The sequence below is a fragment of the Micromys minutus genome, assembly GCF_963924665.1.
Source record: "Micromys minutus genome assembly, chromosome: 1".
In the NCBI taxonomy this organism is placed as follows: Eukaryota; Metazoa; Chordata; class Mammalia; order Rodentia; family Muridae; genus Micromys; species Micromys minutus.
This window is the reverse complement of record NC_137969.1, coordinates 18,702,068-18,723,786: the sequence shown is the minus strand read 5'-3', so window position 1 is coordinate 18,723,786 and position 21,719 is coordinate 18,702,068. Positions and strand designations below refer to the sequence as shown.

The 21,719-nt window shown below is 37.8% G+C and overlaps 1 pseudogene across 1 annotated transcript in view; it reads right to left on the bottom strand.

The window, feature by feature from the left end:
- The window catches only part of LOC308439767 (Y-box-binding protein 1-like), a 92,266-nt pseudogene that overhangs the window by 69,558 nt on the left and 989 nt on the right, over positions 1 to 21,719 (bottom strand). The gene's annotated exons all lie outside the window — the stretch shown is intronic.

Genomic DNA, 21,719 nt, shown 5'->3' with positions numbered 1-21,719 from the left:
GAAGAAAATAAGCTATCCAGGTACTGTACATGGTTTTTATTTTGTAGAACTTGACTATGAGGGTGAGGATTCACATAGCATAGTCAGTAAAGCCTATGCATAATTTGATAAAGTCTATGATTTTAGTTCTCACGGCATGGTATACACTGCCAACCCTCACTGCAACTCAACAAACATAACAAATAAATTTTTAATACTGGAAATGTTTACTATTCAATAAACCGTTGACATTCCAGATGCTGTTTGTTTCCTTCTGAAGTCTATGCCCCCAGGTCATCTTCAACTTCTTCCCTTTGACTCTCTGTGTGATTACATGGCACCGGTTCTCTTGGGGAATGCAAATGTGCATTATGTATTCTAATAGCAGAAAAGTATATGATATCTCCTCAAATTCATAAAGAAGGGACTTATATTATTTCTTTCATTTCTTGATATCTTCTGATTTACTCTCTTACGTGCAAATTGCCAGGCCTGAATTTATAGAACGTATATAGAAATATAAATACTCCAGAAAATCCATGCCATCTGTTGACATACAGATACTTTAAGTATGGTTCCCATGATGTAGCCAGAAACCATCAAATTAAAACATAGAATATCCTTTTTCTTCAAATGTGGGGGCGAGTGAAACAAATTAAATCAGAATATAGACATCTACATGAAATAGGGGTAGATGAGTAAGTGCTTCATTACTGGGCCTGGTAGTGTGAACTCACCTCTTTTTGACATAATTAAAGCTGTTTTTTTATTATATAATAAATATTTTAGTTTTGTGTGGAAAGATTACATTTTCACTCTCTGGCTGATTGTCTACAGGAGATCAATAAAACCAAATTATCCCATATTTCCTCCTGTGGTATTGGTAGCCATCTACACTCTGTTTCTAAATCTCTCACTTTTCTTTCACACAGATTTCATATCCTTTAAGCCTAAGAATTACTGTTTTGACAGAAAAGTTTTCTGTAGTTTAGAAGGTATACCTTTCAATCAATTAGTACAATGTGTATGCCTATACAGAGTGTGTTGAATCTGTGCACATTCCACAGTCTCATAGTCACTGGAACTTCTCCTACAGCTGAACCAAAATTGAAAAGCCACAAGGAATCAACAATCAAAGATTCTGCTTCTAAAGATGTCAGAACCTCTTCTACACAGAACCCCAACATTTAAGCGAGGGTTTTCCATGTCCCCTCATAGCCTGTGTTTGGGTAAGGTTAAAGACTTAAAGGGATAGCAGTGAGAACCAAAAAGAAAAAGAAAAAAAAATCATTAACAAATACCCATATATTTTTCTTCCATTCTGACTGTAATTTTAACCTTTGAATTCATATATGGTCAAGGTGTCTTATGCTTTTCCACAGCCATTCTAGCCCATAGCCAGGGTTCCCATTAGACCTCCATCCCTATCTATCCTGTGTATGGCAAATGAATTTTTACTGCTGTTTGAGGAAAATAAACTTGTCTAATCTACCCCCAGAACTATTGGTGAAGAATAAAAACCTAAAGTAATGGCAATACCACCAAGTGCAAGAGGCTAGGGAAATGAACGTATGGTTAAAATGCTTGCTATAAATGTGAAGACCTGTGTTAATGTCTATCAGACATTTAAAAGCGGGGGCATCTTCATACAAATCTGTAACAGGGAGTAAGAAAAGGAGCAAAACCAGGAGACTCTGAAGCTTGCTAGTCAAAGCAGCAAGCTCTGGCTTCAGTGAATTATCAATTCTCAAAATCTAAGATGGAATTGACAGACTCTGAGAGCCAGAGGTAATGATGTGTACAAAACTATTGTCAGAACACAACAGAAACTCACAAAGATTATGACAGCATGCAGAAGTTCTGCCTGAGTTGGAGCCAGACCGCATCCCAGCAGGAAGCAAGAGGAAATAGATATGGTGTCCTGTCACTAGCTGAGGAGATATTTGGAATTGATGGCTACTGGGAGAAAGAGTAGGTTACTCACATCCCACTGCGGGACTCATGTCCAAGAATATTGGGCAGCATAAATTAGACTTGATATATTGAAGAGAGACAAAGAAAAAGATAGAAAGATGGAGAGAGTGGAAAAGAGAGAAATAGTTGAGAGGGATAGTGACTTGGGTGGGATAGAATGTGAGTGGACATGTATGATAAATAAAATAATACATTGTATGAAATTTTTAAATTATTGGTTGAAATATTATTCTAAAAACTTAAAGAGAAGAAATCTAAGCTAAGTGGCAATTGGGGAAGTCAACAATCATCCATATATACAAAAACACAGAGAAAAACCAGCAAGGGTGGGATAAGGGAATTTCCTGTTGAAGCTGTGTAAAGTCATCCTAAGGGAAAGAGATTATTCACCATTGTTATTTGAACAGGTGTGAACAGACATTGGGATAGCAAAACTACTAATTTCAAAATGATTATCTTAATCCTACCTTTTTTCATGAGTTCTGTAGGCTGTCTTCGTTCAGGTTTTACTTGTTTTCTCTCCATCTGAGTCAAGATACACCTTTTAAATACCCTTAGGGGTCCTTTTTGGTTCATGGTCAGATGCCCAAAATTTATTTTTTCTTATTAAAATGCATGAGAAACTGTTCATAAAGGTTTTACTATCTGTGCAAAACTCGGGTGTGTTTGGGGGAGCTAGACCTGGATCATGATTCTTTCCAAAGGCACAGAGGAATGTAATGAAAATGGTAAGTTGGATACAAAAGTCTTTTATATCATGAAAATTCTGTAAAAGTCCAGTTAAAAGTAGTTACTCAATACTGCTCAACACTCCACTGCACATATAATGGCTGAAGAGAAGAGTTTCTTATTTTATTTATGAGGTAGAAGTTTTTACAGGGTTCATACAGAATGAGGAATAGAAACCCTTCTTTCAAGGTGACATGTTGACATTAGTGACAAGAGAGTACTAGGTCAGGTTAGAACAGCTTCTTCAACAATCTAAAGGTTGTACTACTTGCCCTCAGTAGTACAGACAGTGACTTTCTATGAAGATAAACTTGTTTTTTTCCCCTTTATTTTATTAATTTATTCACATCACATCTTGATCACAGCCTCCTCCCCTCACAGTCATTTCCCCACACAGCCTCTCCACCATCCCCTCCCCTCCCCCCTCCCCACCCCTTCTCTGCTGAGAAGAATGGGAGCACCTTGTGTAACTACCAATTCAGGCATCTAGTCACTATAAAACTAGGCACATTCTATTCCACTGAGACAAAGAAAAGGCAGCCCAGCTGGGGGAACAGGATCCACGGGCAGGCAACTGAGTCAATGACAATCCCCACTCCAGTTGTTGCAGGACAGGACCCACATGAAGAACAAGCTGAAATAGACTTTTTATTGGTTATTTATTTATATTTCAGATGTTCTCACACTTCCCAGTTCCCCTCCACAAACCCTTATCCCATTCCCTCCCCTCTATTTCTATGACAATGCTCCCTCACCAACCCACCCACTCCTGCCTCACTGCCCTAGTATTCTGCTACACTGGGGAATCGAGCCTTCACAGGACCAGGGACCTCCTCTTGCAATGATGTTAGACAAGGCCATCCTATACTACATATGCAGCTGGAGCCATGGTCCCTCCATGTGTATTCTTTGGTTGGTGGTTTAGTCACTGGGAGCTATGGGGAATCTGTTTAGTTAATATTGATGTTTTTCCTATGGGGTTGAAAACCCCTTCAGCTCCTTCAATATTTTTACTAACTCCACCATTGAGTTCCCTGTGCTCAGATCAATGAATGGCTACAAGCATCCACATCAGTATCAGGCTCTGCAAGTGCATCTCAGGAGACAGCTACATCAGGCTCCTGTCAACATGCACTTCTGGGTTTCAGCAATAGTGTCTGGTTTTGATGTCTGCATATGGAATGTATCCCTAGGTGGGGCAATCTCTGGATGGTCTTTCTTTTGGTCTGTAGTCCACTCTTTGTCCCTATATGCTTTTTAGACAGGTACAATTCTGGATTAAAATTTTGTGAATGAGTAGGTGGCCCATCCCTCAATTGGAGACCATGCCTAACCTCTAAACATGATCTCTACATGTTCTCTCACCTCTTTGTTGTATATTTCAGCTAATGTCATCCCAACTGGGTCCTGGGAGCCTCCTGATTTCCTGGCATCTGAAACTTTCTGGTGTCTATCCCCAGTTCCACATTCTCCACCACTATCTACTTCTGTTCAATTTCCTGACTCTCTTTACACCTTCTGCCATTTCCTTCTACACTGAATTCTACCCTCTTTACCTTTCTACATTCCTCTTCCTCCCATGTCCCTTGCACCCTCTACAACCAGTAATTATTTTGTTCCCCTGTCTAAGTAGAACTGAGGCAGACACACTAGAAGTTCTTTCTTGTTCTAGAGCTTTATATTGTGTTATGAGTCGTCTAGTGGATATTTCAAGATTTTTTCTAATATACAATTGTCAATGAGTACATATTATGTGTGGCTTTTTTGTGGCTGGATTACCTCACTCAGTATGCTATTTTCTAGATTACCAGCTTGCAACCCCGCGAAAAATGGATGAGTGTTCCTCTTTCTCTACATCCTCACCAACATCTGCTGTCACCTGATTTTTGAACTTGGCCATTCTGACTGCTGAGATGTGGAATCTTAGGGATGTTTTAATTTTCATATTTCTAATGACTAAGATGTTGAACACTTTTTTAGGTGTTTCTCAGCTATTCAAGATTCCTCAGTTGAGAATTCTTTGTTTATCTCTCTATCCCATTGTAACCATAGCATTATTTGGTACTCTGGAATCTAACTTCTTGAATTCATTGTATGTTTTGGATATGAGCCCTCTATCAAATGTAGAATTGGTAAAGATCTTTTTTTTCAATTTGTAGGTTGCTGCTTTGTCCTGATGACAGTGTCCTTTGCCTTACAGAAGCTTTTCAATTTTGTGAGTTCCCATTTTTCTATACTTTCTCTTAGACGCTGGGCCATTGGTGCTTTATTCAGAAAAATTTCCCTTGTGCTGATGTGTTCTAGGCGTTTTCCCCTTCTAATAAATTCAGTGTAGGCACTAAAATTAATTATAAGGGTAGATTTTGAACTAGCCTGAATGGTTTTTACCACACATTCCTATGGGGAATGAACCAGAAGACAGCCTGCTAAATAAAGACCAGAGACTTCTTTATAGCCATTATAAGACCCATCCCAGCTGATATTCCCATTTCAGTTTTCTTGACTATAGAATTTCAAGCCACATTTCCAGAACAAACAAAGGCAGTCATTGGTTCTCAGCTCACAGTTCTTCCTGAAGGATGACTTTTGAACTTCTTCACATCATAGTAGTTAAGTACCAAGAAATAATCCCAGTGAACTGTGGACTGGCAACACTTTTCAGTGTGTTACCTCAAACTTGAACAACATCATTCCCTGTGTTTTATTCACCAATTTTCAAAAGGTTAAATCCAATGAGAGAGAAGATTTATTTTATATTCTGAAAGGAGAATCAGATCATTTTGAAGCCATATACAAAATGTAAAATTAATTTCTAGGATTCATAAGAGGAGAGATTTTAAGGATAGATTATTACAGGCATGCATTGAAAGAGAGTAACTAATGACTATGGAGTTCCCACTTTGATATGGGCACTGTATTAAAAAAAAAAACTTAGCCACATTGTTTCTATCAATGTAAGTGAACAATATTTCTGCTATTTCCGGTTTGGAGTAAGAAAAATTAAGCAACTTAGTAGCATCTAACAGCTAAATTAACTTTAGAAGGGTAATTAGAACCAATAGGCTAAACCTTTGATTCTAACTCTCTTGTAGGTACAATTCTTCTACTGGGGCCATGCATCTCTGGGAAGTATGTATGTTGGACATGAATCCAACCTAGTATTATTAAAAACATACACACTGGTCTCCAGGATTGTTGTTTCAAATATGCTGCCTGAAGTGTGTGCAACTCAATTCTTCACCTTTCATTTTCTATTTTAGATAAAAATAAAATCTTTTTTTCATTTTTATAAGTTTTATAAGATAGCCCTACATTTAGAGAGGACACCCATGGCTTAGATAAAAAGGTTGTTTCTCAAAAAATAAGTCCTAGTGCTTGAGTTAATGGGCACAGGTAGAGGAATAAATCAATTTATCTCAATATCCCATCATTCTGTACAGGTTTGTAACAAGGTGTACTTTGTTAGATTTTTATCTGCCTACATCTAAGAGAGCAAAGTTCTCCACAATCATCTTTTAATGACATTGCAATTTATAGACAGTAACTAATTTCAAACTTCATAGCACTTGGCTTTTATGATTATTTCAAATCATTTAAATGCAAATGAATTTCCAGAGAGAGAAAACATCAAATGCCCTTGAGTGGCAAGATATAATAGAACAGTGTATGGAAGCTACTGTAGGAATCCAAAACACTCTGATAGGGTTGAGTGGTAAAGCTATATAAAATGTTTGCCTAAACTCAATCTGCATTTTATTCCACATTATAATTTATTTACACATTCTGTCTTTTTAATATGACTTATTTATTGAATCTTCCTTAAAAATCCTACCCATGTTCCATCAGAAACCTATGATATAATTCAGCAAAGGAAAAAATATCACTACAATATTCTTGAACAAGAATCAAATGTACAAATGCTTCTTGCTTCTCTACTGTTCTACAAAGTTAATGATGTCACTGTATGATGCATCTCTAAGTTAAATGTCTGTTCCTTCATGCTGAGCTTGCATTTGCTTAGGGATCAACTAACAGTGACTTTACAGAATTGTTAAGCACAACATATGCAGCATCAAAACAAGGAACTCAGGTTCTTAGATAAATGTATCACTGTCTTAAATTTCACAAAAATATTGAAACTATTATGATGGGGTGCATTTATAATAAAATCAGGGTTGTATATGTGTATGTAAGAAGGAAGATGATATTTCACTGCTAATCACTTAGAAGGTATTACCAACTCTGGTTGATTACTTGAGTAACAAGGGTCAGGAAACATGCTATTTTTATAAGTTAAATGAAGAGAAAATAATAATTCAACAGTAGAACACCAAGATCCACACAGGACTGTAGGGCAGCAGGTGTCTTTGAAGGTTTGAAAAATGTTGGGTTCAAAAAGGGCAGATATGTCAAATGAACAACATGATTGGATAATTGTATTTTTTTCTGACTTTTCAAGACTTTGCCTTGGAAAGGGTATCATAATCTTAATTTTTAAATCTTCTTTAAGAAAATACCTTTTAAAAACACATTAAGAAAGAATGGGTTTATTTGAGCTCACATTTTGAGAGTAGGGTTCATCGTGGCAACAGAAGCATGGGGCGGGAGCATGAAATAGCTGGCTACAATTCATTCGTACTCAGGAAAAAAATAAATAAATATTCCTGCTCAGTTGCACTAACCCATTATATTCAATCCTGAATCCCAACAGCTAACATAACACTGAGCAAACTGGAATATTTACAATTCAACTTAATCTAGATAATCATCCATAGAAATGACCACAGATTTGTTTCCTGGAAGATTATAAGTCTTATCAACTTGACAGTCATGATTAGCCATCACAATACCACACTGATTAACATGATATTCAAACACATGTTTAAGCTGTAACCTTCTATTCTTCATCTACTGAGGCTGATGGCCATCTAATAATTCAAATTACAACCAATCTAATATACACATAGCATAGTATCTCCAAAAACACATCAAAACGATCATTAAACATGATCAAGTAGGCTTCATCCCTGGGATGTAGGAGTCGTTTGATATACAGAAATCCATCAACATAAAACACCATATAAGTAAACTCAAAGAAAAGAAACCACATGGTCATCTCACAAGATGCTGAGAAAGCATTTGACAAAATTCAACACACCTTCATGTTAAAAGTCATGGAAAGAGCAGGAATCCAAGGCCCATACCTAAACATAATAATAGCAATATACACCAAACCAATAGCCAGCATCAAACTTAACAGTCAAAATTTTAAGCAATCCCACTAAAATCAGGGACTAGACAAGGCTGCCTACTCTCTCCCTCCCTATTAAACATAGTGCTGGAAATCCTGACTGGAACATTTAGTCAGCAAAAGGAAATCAAAGGGATACAAATCAGAAAGAAAGAAGAAAAAATATCACTATTTGCAGATGACATGATAGTATACATATGTGACCCCAAAAATTCTACCAGAGAACTTTTACAGCTGATAAACAAGTTTAGCAAAGTGACTGGATATAAAATTAATGAGACAAATGAGACTTAATGAGATTGCAAATTTCAGTAAGGCTAAGGACACTGTGAAACAAATCAGTAACCTTCCACTATTCAAAGTACAAACATGTGGAGAAAGAAATTAGGGGAAAGATACCCTTCACAATAGTCACAAACAATATGAAATGCCTTGATGTGACTCTAACTAAGCAAGTGAAGGACCAGTATGACAAGAACTTCAAATCTCTAAAGAAGAAAATCGAGGAAGATATCAGAAAATGGAAAGATCTCCCATGCTCATGGATTGGAAGGATCAATATTGTAACAATAACCATCTTACCAAAAGTAATCTACAGATTCAGTGCAATCCCCAACAAAATTCAAACCCAATTCTTCATTGAGTTGGAAAGAACAAAGTGCAATTTCATCAGGAATACCAAATTGCCTAGAATATGGAAATCTAAACTCAACAACAAGAAAACATCTGCTGGAATCACCATCCCTGACCTCAAGCTATATTACAAGGCAATTGTGCTGAAAACTGCATGGTACTGGTACAAAAATAGGCACATGGATCAATGGAATAGAATAGAAGTTCCAGAAATGAACCAACACACATATGGTCATTTGATTTTTGAAAAGAGCTGTAAACATTCAATGGAATTAGGACAGCCTCTTCAACAAATGGTGTTGGTTCACCTGGCATTCAGCATGCAGAAGAATGAAAATAGACCCTTTCTTATCTCATTGTACAAAGCCCAAGTGCATGTTGATCAAAGATCTCTAAATTAAACTAGGTACACTGAAACTATTAGAAGAAAAACTAGGGAAAACCTTAGAACACATAGGCACAGGGGAAAATTTCCTGACCAGAACAGCAATGGCTTGCGTTCTAAGGTCAAAGATAAATAAATGGACTTAATGAGATTGCAAAGTTTCTGTAAGGCTAAGGACACTGTCATGAAAACAAAATGGCAGGCAACAGATTGGAAAAAGTTCTTTACCCACCCCACATCTGATAGATGCCTAATATCCAATGTATACAAAGAACTCACGAAGTTAGACACCAGAGAATCAAAGAACCCTATTAAAATGGGGTATAGAGCTAAACAAAGAATTCTCAATTGAGGAATATTAAATGGCTGAGAAGCATCTAAGAAAGTGCTAGACATCCTTAGTTATCAGGGAAATGCAAATCAAAACAACCCTGAGATTCCACCTCACACCAGTCAGAATGGCTAAGTTCAAACCTCAGATGACAGCAGATGCTGGCGAGGATGTGGAAAAAGAAGAACACTCCTTCACTGTTGGTGGGTTTGTAAACTGGAACAACCACTCTGGAAATCAGTCTAGCATTTTCTCAGAAATTTGGTCATACTACTACCTGAAAACCCAGTTATTCGACTTCTGGGCATATATCCCAGAGAAGTTCCAACATACAATAAAGACACATGCACCACAATGTCTATAGCAGCTCTATTTACAATAGCCAGAAGCTGGAAGCAACCCAGATGTCCTTCAGTAGATGAATGGATACAAAAATTGTGGTATATTTACACAGTGGAGTACTACTCCGGTATCAGAAACAATGGCTTTATGAAGTTTCTACAAATGTGGATGCATCTAGAGAATATCATCCTGAGTGAGGTAACCCAGTCACAAAAGAACAGATATAATATGCAGTCTCTGATAATTGGATACTAACCCCGAAAAGATCTGAACACCCCAGAAACAACTCATAGGCTATATGAAGCTCAAGAAAAACAAAGGCCAAAAAAGAAAAAAAAAAAAAAAAAAGAATGAAAGCCTCAGTCCTTCTTAGGAAAAAAAATAAATGTATAGCACCCTCTCATAATGTCATAATGTGGTACACCTGGACCTTAAATTATTAATAATCCAAGAGCAAAGATAATAGCCTTGTGGCAATTTTTGTTATTTACAGATCATTATGCTTAATCTATACTCAAAAAAGAAATCTGTTTCCATGTAACGTTCTGTCCTACATGTACTTTATGCTTATGGTAACTAATGGGATTTCAATGCATGCTACCAAACCTCTAAGAGAATTAAGTACTGACAAAAACATTCATATAATGTTATGCCAAAATGCCTTTTAAAATTGTGTATGTATCCCTCTTTTTTAAAATAAAGTTATATAAAAAAAAGAATAAAGTACAGTCTTTTCTGAAACTCAGGCAATCTCTTAATTGGGACCCTTTGAGAATTCAAATTACATATATCCATTCTAAAATAGGACAAAATAAATGTTCCCTTCCAAATGGGAAGAATGGAAAAAATGTAAGAAATTATCATGCAAAAGTATAGCCAAAACCAAGCAGGCATCAACAAAACTTTTCAACCCCACATTCATCATCTGCAGCCCCTAAAGAAATTATCTGGTCCATTCCTTCAGCTCTGCTTTCTGAACCACGCATAGCCTCCCTTGGTCCAGCCTACTTTGTTCTTGAAGTCTTCCTGACTGGGCAACCCATAGCCTTGGCATCTCCCACACTTAAAGGTCTCCATTGTAATTCAGCTTTTACCTCCATAGCTCAGGCTCGTGTCATGCACTTTCTGGCCTTGGTGCATTTCTAGGAACATAGAGCAGGACACCCCAACTAAATATTGCATCAACATTGTACCAAATTTTCTTTTCATGACACTGATTTCTCTGACAATAAGGGTTGTTTCACAAAAACCCGGATTTTTTAGGTAACTTTTGAGGTAAATTTATTGACAATTTTTCTTGACAAATGCACATTTAGTATCTCTTCCCACTTCATATTTTAAACCTTCTTGCTGTAGATCTACATGTGAATACTAAATAGTAGCCATGCCACTGCTGAATGCTGCTGCATATTTAAGATAACAAGCACCTCTCTCAATTAGGTAATCCCTAAGGGCAAATAAAAATGAGAGAGAAGAAGACTAACAAAATTCAATGAAGCTTAATCCATGAAAAAAAAAATTGTAGTCCCAGCATATAGACTAAGACATTTTTTAATGGAATATGAATGGCTGATTGGTTTAACACTTACTTTCAATTTAAAAACAATGGTTCTGAACATCATGTAGGGTAAAAGCATGGAGAGTCTCAGTCTTGTCTCCACTTCTGCATGGATACTACCACTAAATAAATAGGGCACAGTGGCTAGAAGTGCAGATATAGAAACTTTAACCATAAAGAAGCCATGACCGAGAAAAAGGACCAAGTAAATAAAAAGATGATTCTAAAAGTGTGGAAAATCAGTGCCAGCAGAAAGCACAGAGCTCCTCAACATCAGGACAAAAATATCTGCAGCAGATGAGAAGACAAGGTAGCAATCCTTGGCCATGATGAATGTAAAAGTACAAACTAGATAAGCATGGACAGAAAATGAAAAGAAATTGAAAGAAAAGTTTCTCTAAGTTATGGGCACGGGACATTCTGAAGTCTCTGCTACTTTATCTCAGAAACCTTGTCTTATTTCTAGGCTGTATCAGGTGAGTGATTTGACTGGAAGCATCATTGTCATTACTTAGCCCTTCCTTATTCTAAAGAGTCTTTCTCCATCTCTGGTGAGGGAGTCATTATAATTTATACCAGCTGGTTTGACCTCAGATAACAACAGCTGTACAGACCAGAGTACATGGTATGATGGCAATGTCTACAGTGCAGTGTATGAACTGTGCAGATGAGATATTCCTGAAAGGGAGCTGTAGCTGCAAAACTTGATAGAGTGATTACAACTGGAGCAACATGAAGCAGTTAGAACATTGCAGACCTAGAACCTAATGACTATGTTAGACCCTCAAATAGTCATTTCTTGCTGACCTTTGTGTAAAGCCTAACATTTTGTGAGTAACAGATAAAGATGGACATAACACCATGTAGGTTACAGAATTTAAAAATTCATTGTGGAATATATAAATAAAGCCCTAGTTTCCCACCAATAAATGGGCTAAGAATGCTGTTGTATAGCATGCAAGGCCATTAGGAGAGTTTTTTCCATCTTGATATACTCCATCTACCTGATGTACTTAATAACGCATTTGAGAACTACTACAATTTATAACTGTTCATTGTTCTAGTACTATACTAGTTTTTAGAAACTGTTAGGTCTTTGGACCATGGAATTTAATGCAATATAAATCTACACCCCTAGGCTGTAGGCACTAATATTTGGCTCCAAAATTAAACCCTACTATATTGTCTTTGAGGTAAGAGTTGCATACTTGGGTCTATACTTACAAGGTAAAGATAGATCAGTCTATTGATTCATTGCTTAAACATTTCTGATAACAAAGGAAAGAGAAGGACAGAAACAGGAATTCTCTTTCTCTCTCTCTCTCTCTCTCTCTCTCTCTCTCTCTCTCTCTCTCTCTCTCTCTTTCTGTGTGTGTGAGAGAGAGAAAGAGGGAGAGAGAGAGACAGAGACAGAGACAGAGAGAGAGAGAGGAGAGAGGAAAGAGAGAGTTATACTGATTGCCTATTATTATGCACACATATAAGTCTCAAATTCTATCTTCTGTGAAACTGTGTGTCTAAGGAAGCCATTGGTACAGGTATAGTCTGTTTCTAAAGCCTTAAGACTTAAGAGCAACCAATAATGTAAATCCCATTTCAACTCTAAAATCTCAATAACTAAGATCGTCAATGTCTAAAAGTAAAAGAAAAATGATACCCTAGATCTCTAGCTCATAGAGTAGAATGACCTCCTCCACATTTTTGATGTAATTGAGCCCTCAGTGAATTGGATGATGTCCCCCACATTGATGAAGAAATCCTCTTCTCACACTAATTCAAATATTAATCAAATCACCCTGTCCTGATTTGAAGTAGGAAAATGGAGAGACCAGCAGAAAGCAAAATATAAACAGAGATCAATAGAATGTGGGTTGAATTTCCAACAGAAAGACAGACAAAACCATGGGTGAGTGTCTTAGTCAAGATTACTATTGCTGTGGTAATAAAAAAAAAAAAAAAAAAAAAAAAAAAAAAAAAAAAACATGACCAAAAACAAGTGGGGAACAAAAAGAATTATTCACCTTTCTCTTCCACATGACAGTACATCATAAAATGAAGTCAAGAAAGGATCTCAAGCAGTGAAGGTACCTGGAGGCAAGAGCTGATGCAGAGTGCAGGGAAGAGGGTTGTTTACTCTCTTGCTTCTCAAGACTTATACAACATGCTTTCTTGTTCAAACTCAGTACCACCAGCTCAGGGACATCACCATTCATAATGGACTAGGCCCTGTACCATCAATTACTAATGAAGAACAGGTCCTAGAGGTTTCTTTGTTATCAGACCGTATGGAGGCACTTCTCTCAATGGAGCATCCTCTTCTCTATTGACTCTAGCTCATGTCAAGTTGACAAACAACTAGTCAGCATGCTGAGACAAGGTAACAAGATTGTTGAAGCATGAGTTGGCAAAGTTCCTCAGGGGACTGAGCTTTACAGGGGACCATGACCTTGTCTTTTGTGTTCTACTTTCTCAAGTAAAGCTAAGTAAAAATAAACAGCAGAAAATATTGACTTGTTGTCAGCAGTATTCTAAATCACAATCCATGTTTAAGGTGTAAGACTACCTCACAAACAGTAACAATTGTAGCAGGATTGTCAAAATATCCATTCAAATCAAAATACAACCAAGAAGGACGTATTTAAAACATAAAGACCAGTAACTAGTACCCCCTTCTTTCTGCCTGTAGCTTTATGATCACAATAAGAAACAGCCTGATATCCCTCAGGAATTAAGACAGACCAGATTGGAAAAGTTTAGTCACAAGACTCAGAATGATTGTCCACACGGGATGCTCTGACAGGGTCACTGTGCTTAACCAGATGGCATTCTTCATAACAGCTGCAGAAAAAACAGCAAACGATTTAGAATTAATACATACTTCAAACGTGAAGCTATCTGTGTGAATTTTATCTCCTAAACTGGAACATGCAACCCTCTGTGGCTATAACTAGAGCTGGATGCACTCTCAATGGTAAACAAGCTCTCTCCTCAGTTTTCCAGCTCTTTTTCTTTTCACAATTCAGGGCAATATGAGCAAGAGAAAGTAACTTGTAAGAGGACAGGAAGCTCTGCCAGGTTTGGTAACTGAAATTCCCATATTCTAACCTAGAAAAATAGTTTGAATTTATGTCTAATGTTGACTTAGTGAGTTATCAGCCTACAAACTATAGTAAATTGTTTTTCATCAAATGGCATATTGAATGGTTTGTACTCATTTCTGAATTCACATCCTTGAAACTACTTCCCTTTGGTAGATGGGAAGTGCTTTGGAGGCTCTGGAACTCCTGCTGTTTTCCACACTTTGTACAAAATTCTGAAGCTGTTCAAACCATAAATGATGAAGCTCAGTGAGAAGAACGAATCGTTGTCCATTAGAAATGAATAGAGTCCTAGGATGCAGGCTCATAATGCAATGCTGTCAGAGGGACCTAAACAGGAAAGAAGAATTGCTAGGCTACTAAAAATTACCAAAAGGATTCTACATATAGTATAGGAGATGTGGAATATATTTCACAAGGTGTGGATAACACATTTTGATGAAGGAGCCAAGGAACTCACCTTTGGTGGCAAATGAATCCATATACATCCTCATACTTTCTAATTCTATAAATCTATGTTCATAACTCATCCTGTAGATAAAATCACTAAAAATTAAAGGAACTAAGTATGATATAATGAAAGTGTCAGGCTGATGCTATGAGGTCCATGGGTTTAAACATTGAGTCAAAGGGGCAATAAAGGAGCATGGCTCAGGACCACCTGAAAACCACCCCTTTTTTACAGACAAGAGCCTTCAAAGATTTCACATGTTGGATGAATTCTTCCAGTATGTTGAATGACTCCTCATAGCATGTGCATCACAAACTGGTATAATTGGGCCACAAGGGAGTCTTAGGTGCTGATGACAATGCTGGGGATAGGAAACTACTATTTCCACTTGCACCCTTTCCCATCTAGGGCTTGAGCCAGATCTGGGCAACACACTAATGACAAGGCCTGGAGATGGAATGACCTCTCCCTCTGCTAATTAACCCCTGCAAGTGACCCAGAGCTAAAGTCTAGGGAATAGCAAAGGGCAGGTCAGGCAACGACCAGACAATAAGGCTACTTTTTCAAAGGGCAGTGAGAGTGTGTGGTGATTTGTAAAAGACCGGGGCTGTCTTGCAAAGGTCAGCTCTGCCTTCTGAGCAGAAATACTGCTTTGTACATCCAATGTCACATACAGGCTGTGGACACCTCCTTGAATGGGTCCACTTGACATTGGTGAAACAGATGGTCACCCTGTGTGGGACACTTTGCTATAGCAATATGCAGAAGAAGTATTTACTCCTCAAGGAATTCAAAGTCTAAACTGCAGTTTCTCTGAAAAAAACCCAAGCATTCTATCACTCTTTTTCATGTGTTTGAAACCAACCCAGCACTCTGGCTTTCTGTATAGAGTGAGGCTTAGGCTTATTTTGCAAGCATAGGTATACTGTAGACAGCAGCTCACCAGCCAAATATGAGTGTTGTTTAATTCAGAACAGAAAATGGAAACAGGCTCCTCATCTCTCCCATATTTCCAGCATGCTTAATCTTAAAAACTACTTGGTTAGTCAAGAATTTCTATGACATGCTTGCATGAGAGATTGTTAGCTGATTTGCCCCTCATCTGATTTTCTCAGGGTGGCACTAAGAATGCACAAACAATGCATGAACTGCTGGGGAAAGTGCTTTGTAAATTCTAGAAAAGAAAAAAACCTCCAGCTAGACAAAAGTCATCTTGATTCACTCTCAAGAATCCATTTTCAGGAAGGACTTATGTTGAGTCTTGTTGAAAGTGTTCACTCAATAAGTTCACGGGCTCCTGACAAACAAACAGAGAATTATTGTTTGAGTGATGTCTGCTAGACACCTGAAAAGACTCTCTAGCCTCCTGTTGCCTGTCATCATTTTAAAAACACCCATCCTTCTCTCTAGCTCTGTGTTCCACAACTCATTGTTTGTGAGGCTTTGTCTCTGAGTCTTCTGTCTCAAACACCTGCTTCAACTTCTTTCAAACTGATGCACCACAGTAGCGCATAATTGCACTTTCATCTTCTTTAGGTGTCATGTCTAAAGAAAAAAATCTGTGGTGGGCCTATCCTTCTGATTAGATGGGCATGCCAGCCAAAAAGAAAAATAAATTGAACCTCTGTCTTCCTGTGAAATCCAATATGTCACAATATACTATTTGACACGGCTCAGATTGCAAGGATGTGAAAGAGAGCATTGTAGCACTCTGAGAAAATGTTCCTCTTTTACTTTGCTACCTGAATAAAGAGAGGTTTGAACTCCTAAGACATAAAGAAAAAAATGGTGGGTTTTTTATTGCTAGATTTTTGGCATACTGGATACAAATTAAGACTTCGGAAAATGTTTTCCTCAGTCTGTGAAAATAAGTCATGTGATAATGGTAGTCCATGAAGCTCAGAGAGTCCTTTTCAGGTCATGGATATAAGGGGTGAGAACGAGACTCCTACTCAGTGGAGAGACACCTGTCTCCACAAAGGCATCCAGTGATGGGTCTCACATAGGTTCCTTCTGGCTGCAAATGACAAGGGTTAATAGCTCTCACTTGGTAGGATCCTAAAAAAAATTCATTCAAAGTACCAGACTACATAGCTTAGTGAACTCAAGACCTCTGTATTTCTCCTCAAAGAGTACAAAAATGGAACACATGCCCTGATCCGCCCATACCCGTGGCTCTGCAGTGATTGAACCCAGCAGTGTTCTTCAGTTCATTTAACCTGGCCCGTTGCTCCTTATGCGTGCAAAGCATGGAATTACCTGATTACTCAGGCCGCACTCAACAATCACCTGCAAGGTCAGGTGTTATCAGTTTTACATTTTTGAATGTATGTGTAAACTGTTCTAGTGAGTGTTTTGCCTTTCTGGTTTTCTATCTGTGACTAGCATCCAAGCCTTTGCGTAGAATTTTAATATCGTCTCTCTGTTTAATCCTATGAGCTGTTAACCAAACTTCACAAGCAATCTGACGCCATCCCTGTGCATGACCTCTATGAGCATCAGCCCAATAAAAATAACTTTTACTGAAGGAAGGCCTCAGTGAGAACACATCGTACAAATTCATTGACTTAAGAAACTAGTTTTGTTGATTTTCTTCAAAGGTAGAAATTTGTCTGTGGTCCTGTATTTGACCCATGATTGCCATGAAGAGGAAAATGATGAAAGATTGAAGCCATCAGATGAGGGATGAGGTTTCTAGGGACATAAAACCAAGGCATTTTTCTACAGAGAAAAAAAATTAAGCTTGGCCTTCAATGATAGGAAACTTTGGGCCTCAAATGATGAGATTTAAAATAGTTTTATAGTTTGTTGCATGTACTACAAAGCAAAAAAAAGGCAGTCTTCTTATGGTTAAAAAACAAAACTCAAAAAAGACATGCTGGAGAAATTGTATATATATGGAGGAGAGAGAGAGAGAGAGAGAGAGAGAGAGAGAGAGAGAGATTGTATTTCAATCCTGAAAACAAGGAAAGCCAAGAACAGACTCTGCCTAGAAATGCCTGCAAGAGAAGCAAAGAACTCACTTAGGGAGAATTCAGCCAACAAGATCCAGATTACATTTTATATGTACATTTAAGGTCAAGAAGATTTTAGGAGACAAAGAATCAAATTGAGTATTTAGCTCCCAAATCTGGCCATTTTGGAAAAGTCAGAGTCATTAAGAATATGTCTATACAGGACAACCACCCTGATTCATGTTGATTATAAGACAGGATCAGATATATAAGACTGCATGGAGGTAGAAAATTCAGGGAACCCAGGGACTGGAATAAACTCATTGTTCATGGGACCTGCTTGGGTTGCTGAGGAATGCTAGAACAAAACTTATAAACTTGTATTGAACATGGAGCAAAGTTCAACTGCAGTCCCTTAACCCAGATAAAAGTAAATAAGAGTCTGTTCAACCTCAAAGACTAAGTGCTCCAAACAAATGGAACTACATTGATTGCATTCAATTAAATTTATCATCATTTGACAATTTTTTCTTTTGTATGGGTTTAAATTTTTTAAAACCTACTATTAATAAGTGTTTTTATACTTTTTGACACCCTCCTTCTAATTCACTGTCCAAAGGTGGGGAGAAAAGATTGTAAATAGGGTAAGGGGATGTAGTCCTTTTTAGAAGTAGTTCTTTAGGATGATTTCAATTGCAGTTTGCCAAGATACCAGCAGTCAAGTTCAGCAGCATCAGGATACCTAACACAAATCAGCAGCAGTTGCATGATCCAGAAGAAACAGCCAGGCTTCCACTAAATCAGCTCAAGTCAGAAGAAGCAACAAGAACCAGTTGTGCGGCAAGGAGAAATTCTCTGCCATGCCTCTCTCAATAAAGTGAAGATGTGTGAAGGTGTGAGAACAAGGAAGCATTCAAGGCTAGCCATGAAAGCAGGCTGTCACTGTCCATTGAGTCTTACTGATATTCTTAGCAAGCATCACTCATCCTCCCAAGGGTCTTGCCTAAGCAGAACATCATGTTAGTTTATATCACATGACACAACCAAAATCTTCCTCTTTACTTTTGATTTTTTTTAGTCAGTTACATTGTACTTTTTTCTAGGATACTTGATTTGTTTCCAGGGTCTAATTATCAAATCATTCATTTGATCAACTCTTTGGGAATTTTACAAATGCTTCATTTATTCATAGATGCGTCTTAAATGTCTTTCAGTGGGGAATTAATTACTTTGTCCTCTGAAGTAAAAGTCAATAAACACAAAGAAGATGACATCACAGTGAAATAATCAAGTTCTGGACTAGGAGTCAATGGTGCTAATGAAAAGAGTTCAGACAATGAGAATCAGAAGAGAGGAAGCCTTACTAAGTAAATCTGAGTAAACAACAAAAAACAAAAACAAAAACAAAATAATTGTAAACCTCATAAGGTACTTCAAAGGGTTTCAAAGAGAACTGTTGGTCTCCACATTAAGACCAAAAAACAAAACACAATGACAAAATGTGCAAGATCAAGTGAGGTAGTAGAAGACAGTAACGATGAGTGAGTATCAAAACAAGAGAGACGATGAGAGGATGAGAGATCTGCCTGCCCCCTGCCTCTCCCATTGCAAATCAGCATGATGTGAAGTGGGTTTGGGCCCATTTTCAGAAAGAATTAAGAAAGTTACATGAAAAACACTTTCAATATAATTATTCCTTCAAAACAGTGATGTTTTTCTCCTGTCCTTAAAGCCCAAAATGGCAGTAAGCTTCAGAAATGTACCTTTCCATGAGTCCCTGTGGTGAAAGTTGATTAGCATCTCTCCACAAATAACCTGAAGATCTTATTGATTCACTAAGCCGGGCTTTGATGGAATCATTTATTTGGTTGGTAATCAATGGACTACTTAGGGAACATCTTCTCAGGAAAGAAATCATACAATACAACCAAGAATCAGCAAAGCCAATAAAAGAATTATCTCATGCCCTCTCTAATGAGTACGGAGACAAGCAACTAAGGCTGATCCATGTTAGGACACATAGAAGTAATCACAATCTGATTACCTAACTTCAGCTCACATGGGATGGTGTACCTCATTGTTATCATGGTGGTGGTATGATACCCGAGATAGGTGAGAAAATGTGTAACAAAATCTGAAATGTCTTAGAACAGAATGCAATTGCATAGAATCATGGGATGACTATTTTCTTCTGTGACAGATAGTATAGACTGATGCAGCACTTTGATGAATGGAGACTGACATGTGAGTATAGAATATCCAGAAAATCACAGAAAGATCCGAGAAAACATTGTGGCCTTTGAGAGCACAATGCATAATATAAGTCTGTATCTTGTAGTTGTTGCACTTGAAAACCACAGCTGCTCTAAATTCTTTTAAACACTGGAAAGCCATCCTTTAGTTTAGATGGTAGAAGGTTAGCAGAGGTGCACATGCTAGATTGAGCCTTAGGCCCTTTGAAAACTTTGGTAGTGACACTCCTGCTGACCGTTGTCAGTTTGGAGAGGGTTTGCTTCCTAAAAAAGATGCCAACTGTTTATTCTTTGAATATCAGCTCAAGCGGCTTGCTGCCTCCTAAGCATGCTAATGTCTGTGTGGGTCCAGGTTGGGGAGGGGGTGGAAAAGGGAACTGGGCTCAGTGCTATGGTTTGAGAGGAGAAAATAAGTTCTGAGAGCTAACTTTCTACCTCTAAACTGAGGCTTAGGAATAAAAACCATTTTATCGTAAATTCTTAAATTCATCATCTAAAATAGCATTAGCAACTTTAGAGCTCATGTCAAGCATTGGGCAGTTAGAGATTTTATAGGGAGACTACACAAATCACATTTTCAAGAATTGAGGCTGATCCAGGCTTCAAGAGTCAGACCAACAAAAGTTTTAGTCTGTGTTGAGTTTACTGGTAAGAAATTGTCTTGATGCTACCTCTCAAGGGTATTGTTACAAATGCCACTATGGTTAAAGAGATAGATACAAAGAGTTATATTTGACTGAAGCTTGAAACTCTTGCATCTATCTGCCCAACAGTGGGGCTCTCACTCTGTAATTTAATACCTTGTAGATACATTATTTGTGTGTAATTTTATGTGTTCATATTTTTCTCATTTTGCATTGTGTAAAGTGTACAAAATCTCAAAGTATAAAAATCTGCTTATATTGCTTGTAAAAAAAAAAAAAAAAAAAAAAAAAAGAATATGGGCATATATCCAAAAGAAGCTTCAATATCTAACAAGGACACATGTTCATAGCAGCCTTATTTATAATAGCCAGAAGCTGGAAAAAAACCCAGATGTCCTTTAATGGAGAAATGGATAGAGAAATTGTGGTACATATACACAATGGAGTACTACTCTGAAAAAAAACAACTTCATGAAATTTATAGACAAATAGATGAAACTTGATGTTATCATCCTGAGTGAGGTAACCCAGTCACAAAAGAACACTCATAGTATGCACTCACTTATGAGTGGATACTAACCCAAAAAAGCTTGAATACCCAAGAAACAACTCACACAACTTATGAAGCTCAAAGGGAAGAAAGGCCAGAAGGTGGATACCTCAGTCCTTCTTAGAAGGTAGAACAAAACACTCATGGGACAAAATAAAGGGACAAATAGAGGAGCAGGAATTAGAGAAAAGATGATCCAGAGACTGCCTCACTTGAGGATCCAACCCATATGCAACCATTAAACCCAATTGCTATTGTTGATACCAAGTAGTGCTTACTGGCAGGAACATGATATGGATTTCTCCTTAGAGGCTCTGCCAGAGCCATACTGATACAGGGGAGGATGCTTGCAGCTAACCATCAGGCTGCACACAAGGACCCCAATAAAGGAACTAGAGAAGGGTCTGAAAGAGCTGATAGGGTCTGCAACACCATGGGAAAAACAAAATTATCAACTAACCAAACCTACCAGCTCCCAGGAGCTTAAACACCAACTAATGAGTTCACATGGAGAGCCCCATGACCCCAGGGGCATATGCAGCAGAGGATAGCATTCTCTGGTATCATTGGGAGGATAGACCTTTGGTT